Source organism: Protopterus annectens, chromosome 11.part0 (assembly GCF_019279795.1).
Source record: "Protopterus annectens isolate FY-2018-M chromosome 11.part0, PAN1.0, whole genome shotgun sequence".
In the NCBI taxonomy this organism is placed as follows: domain Eukaryota; kingdom Metazoa; phylum Chordata; order Ceratodontiformes; family Protopteridae; genus Protopterus; species Protopterus annectens.
The window spans coordinates 1,506,838,581-1,506,851,625 of NC_056745.1; positions in this window are offsets into that span (position 1 = coordinate 1,506,838,581).

The following is a 13,045-nucleotide window of genomic DNA, read 5'->3' on the forward strand; positions in this document are numbered from 1 at the left end:
CTACGCAAGTTATTACTGTTGCAGCCAGAGGGTATTATGACTGCTGAGCTACGTATTTCATAGTTATCATTATGTCGGCCCACACTGAGCTACCATGTATTCCGTCCTTATCCTGTCAGGCCATGGTATGCAGTATGCATGAACTTTGTTGCTGTGTCCAGACTCAGCTGGATAACTTTGCATTGGGCTCAGCATAACCGTAAAAGGTCTTGGGACATTGCTTTAGTGTCTGACCCATAGGTTTTATACACAGTTGAATGCCTTCTGTGCATATTCTGCTGTCACACCAGGTTCATGTGTGTAACAGCTGCAGAATGTCCCTTAGACAGGCGTTGCTTCTGCCTTTCATTGCTTAACCTTTACTGTTAATTTATCATGTGGACTCTCTTTTTCACATGTTTTTTTCCTTATGTCTGGAGATTCACATGTGAATGTGAGCAACTCTGGCTACTGGCTAGTGACTGACGCAGGTCCCACCAGGCACTAGTGTTGGTCACATAATAGTGTTTTGATTTTGTATTAACAGCTGATTCAGTTTATTGTAGTGGTGTTGAGTAAGGTTCCTGCACGAATCATGCTCACGAAAAGGTCAATGGATCAGCAAGAGGCTGAAAGCATGTCTCCTAAGAAGTTTTTCTGCTGTTATAATAAGGTGTGGGAGCAAAGCTACTCATGGGTGCGATCTGTTCCAAATGCAGATGCCATGGCAAAGTGCACATCCTGTGGAACAACTTTCACTGTAAAATGGGATGGGGAAAAGGCACTGAAAAGCCATCAGAAGTCAGACAAACATCAGCAAAGCCTTCAGCTGCAGAGGCAGAACCTTGTAATGACAAAGTTTATTCAGCCACGTAGTGCAACTAGTGAAGTTTCCAAAGTGACTGTCGCTGAAGTGACAGCAGTCTATCATGGAGTGAAACATGGTCACTCATATGTATCCATGGACTGTGGAGGTAAGCTGGCACCAATAGTTTTCCCTGATTCTACTTTGGCTTCGAAATTCAGCTGTGGGAAGACCAAATCTGCGAGTATTGTCATGAATGTACTTGCACCTCATTCAGAGGAGGTCCTTCTGCAGGAACTTGGCAATTCGTATTTCTCAATGGGATCAAATGCATCCAATAAAGGAAACAGAAAAATGTTCCCTTTGGTTGTTCAGTATTTCAGTCACACCCATAGCACCCAGCCAAAACTTCTGGATTTCTACAAAGATAATATCGAAAGTGCCGAATGCATTTTTACAAGAATAAAGGGCATCCTTTTGCAGTAAGGACTCAAAGTACAAAACATTGCTAGCTATGCTGCAGACAATGCCTCAGTTAATTATGGAAAACACAGATCTATTTTTAAAAATTTTAAATCTGAGGTGCCTCACATCATTGCAGCAAACTGTTTATACCACGTAATACACAACTGTGCCACGCATACAAGCAAGTCCCTTGCAAGGTTTGATGTGGAGACTCTGGTTTTGAAAGTATATAGTGTGTTTTCAACATCTGCTAAAAAATGGCACTGTTGAAAGACTTCTATTCTTTCCTAGACCAGGACTTTAAGGAAATCATACAGTATGTTGTAACAAGGTGGCTGTCTTTGTTCCCAGCTGTGGGGAAGCTGGTAGAATGCTGGCCTGCTATTAAAAGTTATTCTATTAGTCTAGGGCCTGAGGACTGTCACCCCCTTATCTGGAGTTTGGTGGAGGCTGATGAGGATGGCATCAGTGGGGATATCTCTGATATAGGGTGCTAAATACATTTCATGCACTACAGTCTGCAAGAATTCCACGTCTATAGCAAAGCTTGAAAGTAACACTCTCTCTGCCTCCTGAGTTATACACATTGATGAAAACTTAGAGATGAGTTGCAGAGAAGGCTAGATGACCAATTCTTTGGTGCTAAGGTTTCATCTGCCTTACAGCACTTTACTCCAGGTGTTGCACAGCAGGTATGTAGGACCTTCTGTGATTTTTACAGTAAAGCACTTTCTTGCCTACAGAAGTGGTTTGACTATGATAATAGTCCCTTTAAAGCTATGCAGGTCCTCAGCCTCCAACACCCTGTAACTTGGCCAGAACTGCGTACAGTTACAGATGTTTTCAAACTGGACGTGGACATTGAAGCACTTTACTCAGACTGCCGCACTTTAACTGCTTCATTGCCAGCCGTGTTGCAAATGACAGAGGCATCTGTAATTATTGCTGGCTGACTTTTTTTAGTAAAGCACCAGACTGCATAATGCTTTACAAACTGGTACAGTTTGCCCTTTCAATGCCCCCAAGCAATAGCTTTGTGGAAAGGGTTTTCTCACTTATGGGGAATGCGTGGACTGATATAAGAAATGGAATGCTTGTGTCTCTTGTGAAAGCAGAGTTGCAGGTCAAGCTAAATTTTAATATGAGTTGTTCGCAGTTTCATTCATTTGTGAAAAATCACCAGCCATTACTTGAGGCTGCTAGATCAAATGCAAAATATAGCTTCAAGTATAAGCAATGATTTCTGGCAAAATTGTGAAGACACTTTATACAATTGCTTTTCTTTTTCATCCAGTGGTGTCATTTTTGATGTACTGTTGTGTGTAGTGAACCCTTAATGTACTGGTTTTGAGTGAATTACTGCTATTTTTTTTTATATCTAAATGTATTTTTTTCCATTTTAGTACTGCCTACATGTGATATTAGACTTGTGCTGAAGGGTTAGTTTTCCCATGCTTGTTTCATCTAGTGGTCATTTTGATGCATTGTGTAGTGATGTACTGCGTGTAGGAAACCCTTGAATGAAGTATTGCTAAATAAAGTTTTTTTTTAATTTACTTCTGACTCGCTTATTCTATTTAGTAGTAACTGTATGTAATCAAGACTTGTGTTAAAGGGTGCTAGAGCAAAGGGGCATGGCTATTAAAGGGAATGGGTGTGGCTTGATTATGCATGGGGTGGGGTCTGTTTCTCAGGAACTGGCACAATAGAAATGCGGCAACCCTAAATTAAACTGATTGTCTGGTAGTCCAGAAAACACTGCCCATCTCCTGTATTCTGTTTCAAAAAAAGAAACAAACTATCAGGCTTTGTTAAATCAGCAAATTTGCTATGCTTTTTATTATAAAAGGCACAATAAATCTGCAGAAAAAGGCATCGTAATAAGAAAAAGAGGCCGTTCCCCTCATGTGACATGACAATGATGTCAAGAAATGGGTGGAATGTTTGTGGAAAATGGGTGGGTCTGTGGAAGGTGCAAGGGGTGTGGCCTAAGTCCAGTTTTAGTCACAGTGAAAGGTGGCAACCCTAAGTCAATATCATGGAGTGATAGGCCAGTTTTTCCCATATGAAAGAGCAATGGATGACACAGGGTGAAACTGAAAAGCACGTCACACAGGAAGATGCACTGGCACTTTCCATAGGATGCCCACAGGACATGGCAGACAAAGAATGTGCCCTCAGTTTAGAAAAAAATGATGAAAGAGAAGCGTTCCTTGATTCAATAGAGATGTATAGACATATTAAGATCAATGAAAGAAATAGTCTGCAGAAGGTCAATAAAACCCAAAATGTTAGAAGTTTGATAAAACAAATGAACATAGTAACTAGGACTGTCCATAGAGATTCATGCGACATGACAGAAGTAAATAGGATACATTACTGTGTAGTCAAATTAATAACAGATAAAGTCCTACCACAAGAACACAGGGTAGTAAGGGAAAGGATGGGGAGAAATCAAACGCCATCATAGAAGTATCAAATAGAGGAAACTATAAAGTAATTAAGACAAGAAGTGTCACTGTTAGAAAAGTCCAGAAGAGGGAACAGATCAACAAAAATATTCAGAAAGATAAATGTGATAAAAGCAATGTGCAGTATTATAACAGAGCAGGATTTATTGTGCACTCTCGCAAATAATAAACTAAAAATATCAGCACAGGCAGGCGCACTTTTGCACAGATAAATATAAAGGAAAAGTACAAAATAATCAATTTATTGATGGCCCAAAAAAGTTTTATAGAGAATTGGGAAACAAGGTAAAAGGAATTGAAAGACCGCCAAAAAAAGAAGAAACATATATTTTGGAGAAATAATTATGAAGATCTTGTGGAACATAACAAAGATGCTAAATGGATAGAAGAAGTAAAAGAAATAATAATAAGTTTAAAGGTACAGGATATGAAATGGGATGAAGTAATAGCCAGAGAGATTGAAACAAAGTTAAGAAAAGCCTCTAATTTGAAAACCACAAGCCAGATGCAATACCTATTTCTGGCTAAAAGTATTAACATTTTTATACAAAGACTTAGCCATTAGTAAGAACTATTTATATAAACATTCAGAACAGATGCCAGCCTGGCTAACAACAGGAAAAACAATGCTCCTACTTAAGAGTGAACCTGCAAGCTACCCTAAAAACTATAGACCAATAACCTGCCATCCTATGATGTATAAACTATACACTTGAATGGATGCTGACACAGTTTGTAGTCATTTAGAAGAAAATTCAGTTATGGCGATAGAATAAAAGACTAATAAAAGAAAGACATATGGAACAAAGGATCACTTGTTAAATAAAGTCATAGTGGAGAACTGTAAAAAGGGGAAGAATGTAAGTCTGGCATGGATAGACTACAAAAAGCATTTGAGTGCTTAAAAATGTATACAATACACCCTACACTGATAAACTACATCACGGCAACCATGAAACATTGACTAACCACTTTGCATTTAAGCCATGATAAAAGACAAATTATTATTCCAGGGATAAAAATCCAAAAGGGGATATTGCAGGGTGAATCTCTGTCACCACTGCTCTTTTGTCTTGCCCTTAACCCATTTGGCTGTCTGCTTAACAGATTAGGTCATGGCTATAATTTGCCTCTCAGAAAGCAACATGGTGTAAAGACTTCTCATCTTCTCTTTGTAGATGAATTAAAACTGAATAGCTCATCAGATGAGGAACTCAAAGCACAACTGCAAGTAGTCAAAACTTTTTCAGATGATATAAGAATGTCATTTGGTCTCTTGATAAATGTGCAACAGCAACCTTTATAGCAGGAAAGCTGTAGCACCAAGAAAATATATGTTTGGGAGAAGAATGTGTTATGACAGAACTTGAGCAAGAGGAAGAGTATAAGTATTTTGGAACTGATGAAGGATCAACAACGAAACGTGAACAAATGCAAAAAAATACTCAGTAAGGAATATTTTAGAAGACTTAAATTGATCCTGAAAACAGCATTGACATCTAAGAACAAAGTTCAAGCTATACACCAATTTGCTCTTCCTGTCCTAACTTAGAGTTTTGGAGTGATTGACTAGCCCCAAAAGGTTTTGGATAGATTAGACAGGAAAACAAGAAGGATGCTTCATGCTTATCAAATAATTTATAAAAATAATTTCATACCAAGATTATATATTCCCCATTCCAAATAAAGTATGGGCCTCCTTGAAATTGATTACATGTATAGATCTGCAATCATGGGACTGCATACATATCTGCTGACCTCACAAGACCTAAATATAGTGAAAGTTTTGAAATATGAGAAGAATAAATCTAAGATGGCTTCCCTGCTTAGTCTAGCAGAACCATATCAGCGTCAGGTGGGAATGGAAATCAAACCAGAAGTAGATAAAAACCAGGCAGCAACTGTATGTGACAAGGTGAAGGATCAGATAAGAAGGCAAGAAATGTGGAAAATGTATAAATATAGTTGCAAGTACAGAAAACTCCTGGAACAACCTCATGTTGACCAGGATCAAATGAAGGGATGGATAAGGAGAGGTGAATTCATACCAAAAGATGAAAGATTAGTATTGGCAGCCCAAGATAGTGACTACGTACATGTTGGTTTACAAAGTCCATTGAACATGTGGGGGAAACAGACAAATGTAGGTTTTGTAAAACATAACTGGAAACAGTTCACACCTCATTGCTGGTTGTGACATACTAATGGCAGAAGGACTGTGCACTGAAAGGCGTAATAATAATAATGTGGCAAGACTGCTGCTCTGGGGATTGTACAAACATTATAATATTGAAATAAACTGCAAAATGCTGTAAATATGATCCACAAAGTATCATAGAAAATGATGAAGTCTATATCACATGGGATCACCCATTACCAACAGTTCAAAAGATAGATGACAGAAAACCAGATATAGTGATACATGAAAAGAACAAAAATGTAGCATTGATCATTGAAATCACTACACCCAGTGACTACGGTGTCTTGCATACAGAGAGACACAAAGTCATAAAATATCAGGATTTGCAGTCAGAAATGAGAGCAGTGTGACAGAAGATTCCAAGACATTTTCAAGAATAGTAGGACCAGCGTGTCTTATAAAAAAGAATCTACAGTCGTATTTAGATATATTATCGATATATGTAACTCCATATAAATTACAGGAGTCATTACTGGGCACATTGCAGATGCTGTGAAGAGCACTTCTGGCTGGCATCAAAGATTGAAACAATACTAATTTCAGGAACTTTAATCATACTTTGGCTTAGGAATGAAGTCCATTCCCATCATGGTATTAGAAACACAAAAGATTTGGAGAAATTAAAAAAAGTGACTTTACAATCACCTAACCAGTAGTGAAGGCTGCATTTGAAGAAGAACATTGAGGAGCACTGTTTCAAACACTGTGGGAGCCTATTACAGGGGTGTGAGTCGCTGGGGGTATATCTGTCTCCTCAGCATGTTCTGTTTATATCACAGGCTAGGTTGAGAAACCTGGGACAAGTTATTCCTGTCCCATTTGATTTGAGTATTTCTAGCATTTTCAGTAGGGTAGCGTCTGAAACTTCTCTGTAGGTCAGGTGTAGGTCACCACTCAGCAGCTTGCTGGATACTGAATACAGTGGCAGGTCTTGTACTCTTTCCATGTACATGTTTGGAGGACCTGTATTCTCACAGTCACAAACCTGTGTTTTTTCTCCAGTTGCTGCAGTTGTCTGATGAGGTACAGACAGAAGGGAGCCTTGTACTTTATTAGTTGTTTGATAAGGGTGGAGTACATTAGATTTATGACATCCTGGTCTTGGATGTGATGTCCATATGTATGAGGGTGCAATGCTGAAAATGTGTCTCAACACAATGGACACATAGTGATGAAAATGTGTGTTCACATATCTCACAACACTGTGTTTGAGCTGAGAGGGGAGCTATACATATATCATAATTAGCAGGGGTACTTCATTGCCAAAGGGGACAATGAGGCATTGTTTGTTGTAAGGTTCAGTATGGCACCAATCATTTGTCTCTGTCAGCCCCTTCTGTAATATGTTAGCATCACTGGAGAATGTATATGAGCGTGTCTGATTAACAATCATCTGCAAACGTGGTAAACTCTAGGCCATCTACTGTTGCCCATGCTTCAGGAAAGTAGTTTTCACACATTTGAGGGCCCAGCACAGATCCTTACTGTATTCCATTGGTAAGTGGCTAGTGGGAGGGTGCAGTCCCCAACTTTGACAGTGTGTATTCTGTTGTTGAGGAAGTTGGCTATCCAGCTAGTACTGCATGATTGATTCCCAGATGGGGCATTTTAACTAGGAGGCATGAATATGAGATATTGTTAAAGGTCTTGGATAATTAAGCATAGGTGGCATGGCCCATTATCTGTCATCCAGGTCTTTGGGGTCAGTATCAAAGACGTCCACAAGGTTCAATAGGCAGGTTCTCTCCTTGAAAAACACAACATGGGTTGACTAAAGTGTGTCAAAGGTCAGCTATGTCCCTGTGGATAAGATCCATGCTGATCCGTTCCCTAAACTTCCAGATAAAGCTTGTTAGGCTTATGGGTCAATAGTTGCAGTTTTGCATGTTGTCAGACTGATGTGCATTGCATATGACACAACATTTGATATTACTTTCTGTTGTATAGGTGATAAATGTGTGGAAAAAGTACTGAGACTCTAGGGTTGCAGGTTTGCAGGTAGCAAAGTGCATACACGTGTATGACAAACACCTGCTACTTAACTGAGTCTGTGGCAGCAGGTGTTAATGCAATGATGCTTTCTTTTCTGGAGCCAGATGGTACTGGGGAGAATACTTTTCTTTTTTTTCCCCATTGTTTGCCCGTTGCCCCTATTAGTGCAAACAGGGGAAACGGATAAAAGTTGAATGTCAGGTTTGTCTGTGTTTATCTGGTGTGAGTGAAGTGCAGCAGTGTGCCCAGGAAGTCACGTTGCTCTGCAGTTGACAGCAAGACCTTAAGAATGAGTCGTAAGAGATAGAATGCCATGTAACTAATCCTGTGGCAACAGGTGTAAGTGTAGGGCAAGATTACAGATGGTCATGAAACATGAATAGATGTTACTTTAACTCTCTTGTGGCAACAGATGTTAGTGTAGGAGTGCTATGCACATGGTCCTGGGTTCAAATACAGCATATTCCATACGCTTTAGCTGTTGTTCCTCTTCCCATTATAGTCACTCTCACATATAACACTTGACATGGTGTACATGATATTAATTATATGTATGAGGGCTGAGGCACTAATATTGTGTCAGTTATTTATTTATTTATTTATCTATGTATTATCACATTTATTATCAAATATATGACTGTGGGTATACTGTGTACTATATTCCTGTAAATATACTTCTGCTCCCTGGACTGCCATGTCATTCACATTTGTTAAACACAGATACACAACTGCCTGTACATCAAATAACCTTGAAATTGCATTGCTTGCCACTGTTGCACATCGCTTTCCATCGTGCACCATGTTTGAGCGATGGTGAGCTGTGCACAACATTTTCAAACAGTGTTGACACTCCCAGTAAATGTGATAACTGGAATTGGTAGGAAACTGTCATTCTTCATTGCTTTTGATCCATGATAGACATGGCAGGCTTTCATGGAGAGTGTGTGAGATTTAGGGCTCAGAGATGGGGTGTCCAGGATTCCCAGAATTTTGTTAGACTCCTTGTGAAACACCACACTGCCAGGTTGCTGCAGGGGCACTATCCTGGGACCCAGTGTAAGTCAGAGGCTTGTTTGGCCCAGGCTATGACCAGTGCCACTGGTATCCCCCACACTGACGAACAATGTAGGCATCACTACAATGATCTGCGGAGGAGGAAGAGGGGTACCCTCGATGCTTGGGTTGTGGAATTTAGGAAGGATGACATTCCACAGATGTGCAAGTATCAATTGCAGAGAGTACTTGAAAGGCTTAAAAGCTGACTATAGGGAAGACTGGTATTCATAGTGTAGCACCTACTGCCCCTCCCCCATGCTACAGCTCATTGTTTATCCATCATTAGGCTTTCAGCAAACATATATATGCATGTTTAAAATGTATACATGCACACAGAAGTGGAACCAGCAGGCTGCATGACTCCCCAGCACTCCGGCCCTGTTTAAAATGTACACACGTGCACACAGAAGTGGAATCAGCAGGCTGCATGACTCCCCAGCACTCCAGCCCTGTTTAAAATGTATAGATGTACACACAGAAGTGGGACCAGCAGACTGCATGACTCCCCACCACTCCAGCCCTGTTTAAAATGTACAGATGTACACACAGAAGTGGAACCAGCAGGCTGCATGACTCCCCACCACTCCAATCTCATAGTTTTATCACCATAACATTGTTTCACAGATCCTGTTGTGTCACCGTTTGTACCACAAATTTGCAGAAAGACAGCAGAAGGATGCTTGTAACACAGTAGAAACGTCTGCATTTGACATCTCCTGACATGAACTGTATGAAAATGGAAGGGGCACTTAAGCACACAGAGTGCGCTTTATTAATAATCTCCTTTTGTTCAATCATATATGATATACTGGGGTAATAGTTAACATCCCATTATATATGTGTGCTGAAAGATGCACAAATGTATGAATATAGGTGATGGTGGACATAAGGCAGTAAAGATTAATCTGATGTACATTGAGTATGGCAGAGATATCATTAATGCCATAAATAGTGGTTTAATATCTGAATTAATCTGAATATTGTGATTCTGTACAGACTGTGTGTGTAATACATGCAGCATTTGGTTAATTATCATGGTATCACCCCTCCCCCCCTCACACCACCTTCCTCATAAGTGCTAACCCTCACCCTACCTCTACCTTATATATTAGGGTACCACACTCACTTTCCCTAACAGCATGAATACACAACACACACACACAAGTGCACACCAAATACACCACTACACAATCAAAATGCACATCTAACCTCTAACATAGCATTAACTTTATTCTTAACCCACAAAGACATGCACACATATACTAAAACTCAATTGCAAAACTTTTGTTAAAAAAAGTTTCTCCATTACAACCAACTACTACAAACCTTATATTAAATGCAAAACAATTTGAAAATTCACTGTCAACAACACAACCAATAATGAGACTAAAACAAAACTGTCAAATACAATGTGTGATCAAGCAATCTGTAATGATGTGTGTGTGTGTGTGTGTGTGTGTGTGTGTGTGTGTGTGTGTGTGTGTGTGTGTGTGTGTGTGTGTGTGTGTGTGTGTGTGTGTGTGTGTGTGTGTGTGTGCAGTGCAGAATTTCAACTGAGATGTATGTCAATAGCATTTTTGTTGCAAGGAAATAATTACCCATGAAGAATGTTGACTGAGTAAGATATTGACTGGGTTTTGGTCAATTGCTTGGCTTATTGGGCTGGATATTATTTCTACTGATTGTGTAGGACAGTGTTTAGTTGAGTTGTGTAGTATGGTATGCTTCTCAGTTGGTTTATTAAATATGAGTGAGATGCTGCTGTGAATTCTTTTGTGTTAGTCAATAATGCTTTTGCTCATGTAGGAGTGTGTCCCTTTGTGTTTGTACAACCATAGGGTTTATATACTTAAAGTGGTGTGTATGAATGGTTTACCTCCCAACCAGAGTTTTAGGGGGTATTATCCCATACAGAAACTCTTTATATATTTTTTTCAATTATGAAGTGTCTTGATTTGAGATTCTGTTTGATTTGGCATTGTGTGCTGTCTACATTTACTCACGCCACCAACATCCACACATAGTAATACTAAACCCACTTATGTGGAGGCCCTTAACATTAACCTGCCCAAGCAACGAGGACCTCAGAAGCTGAAATGCAAACAAACACCAGTCACAACCAAAGTGACACATAGCTTAAAACACCAGTGTGCCACCAAACAACAGCCCCTAAGGCAAGACAACGTACCCAACACTTTAGTCATAGGTGACTCTATAGTCAGGCACACTGATGTCCCACTCACCAGGCTGAGCAAGGAGAAATTTACTGTCAGCTGCTTGTTGGGTGCCAGGATCCGCCACATAACGTATTCACTCAAGTCAATCCACAACAAGTACAAATATGAATTGAAAGTGAATTACTTGAGATGTACCTCCCTGGACTACATGAAAAGAGACATGGTAGAGCTCTTTGATCATGTGGCCCAGGCAGATATGACCCTAGCCCTGAGCAGCATCCTGCCTTCACTCAGAATTATACCACAGTATAAGGACAAAATGATTTACTTCAACAATTGGCTAAGTTTCTGGTGTCATAAAAAAGGGATCCAGTACCTGTCTGCCTGGGACAACATGATCAACAAGCCACGATGCTTTGCCAGAGATGGTCTGCACCTGTCACCCTGGGATTATGGTTACTGGCTAAGGCTCTTGCCACCCCTATAGTGCCTTTTTTAGTCAAGGCTCAAAGGACAAAACCACCACTATAACAGAAATAAGCATGTAAACTCTGAGGGTAACGCTACTCAATGCTAGAAGTCTAAACCACAAAATGCACTCTCTCGAGGCACTGCTGAAAATGGAGAACATCGATATCTGTGCAGTAACTGAGACCTGGTTCAAGGCTGCAGAGATCACCCCTGCAATTCCAGGCTACAACTCTTACCACACTTTTCAGCCACCAAACCAGGACCGAAGCACTAAAGTCGGAGGAGTGTCCATAATCACCAAGGATATTCACACCTCCAGGCTAGTTGCCCAACAGAATGCACCTGGAATTCTACAGGTGCAACTAACTCTAGGTAAGACTGCAATCCAAATTGTAGCTTGCTACAGATACCCCACCATGCCCCAAGATTCACATTACACCTTTCTAAACATACTAAAAAATATTAAGATACAACCAAACACCCTAGTACTGGGTGATTTCAGCTACCCTGCCATTAATTGGGAAAACTACTCGGGTACCAACACCTTTGCCCAATGGTTCTTAGAATTCATAAATTCCAATGCCCTGGACCAACTAATTCATAGTCCCACCAGGGGCACAAATATCCTAGACCTGTTCATTATCAACATGGGAGATCGATGCTCTACACCAGTGGTCAACCCCTCGTTGGTCAGGTCTGACCATAAGCTAATCACCCTTGATAACCACATCCCAACCCCACCCACCAGTATGGAAACCTCCATAAAAAACTTCTCCAAAGCCAACTTCATGCTACTCAAGTCAGAAGTAACAAACTTCATGACACCCTTGTAGACGGGAACTGAAAGTTCGACTGCTGATTCTGTTTGATTTGGCAATGTGTGCTGTCTACATTTACTCACGCAACCAACATCCACACATAGTAACACTAAACCCACATATGTGGAGGCCCTTAACATTAACCTGCCCAAGCAACAAGGACCTCAGAAGCTGAAATGCAAACAAACACCAATCACAACCACAGTGACACATAGCTTAAAACACCAGTGCGCCACCAAACAACAGGCAAGATAACGTACCCAACACGTTAGTCATAGGTGACTCTATAGTCAAGCACACTGATGTCCCACTCACCAGGCTGAACAAGGAGAAATTTACTGTCAGCTGCCTGTTGGGTGCCAGGATCTGCCACATAATGCATGCACTCAAGTCACTCCACAAAAAGTACAACTACAACTCTGTCATTGTCCATGTTGGAGTGAATAATTTGAGACGTACCTCCCTGGACTACATGAAAAGAGACATTGCAGAGCTCTTGGATCATGTGGTCCAGGCAGGTATGACTCTAGCCCTGAGCAGCATCCTGCCTTCGTCCAGAATGATACCACAGTATAAGGACAAAATGATTGATTTCAACAATTGGCTAAGTT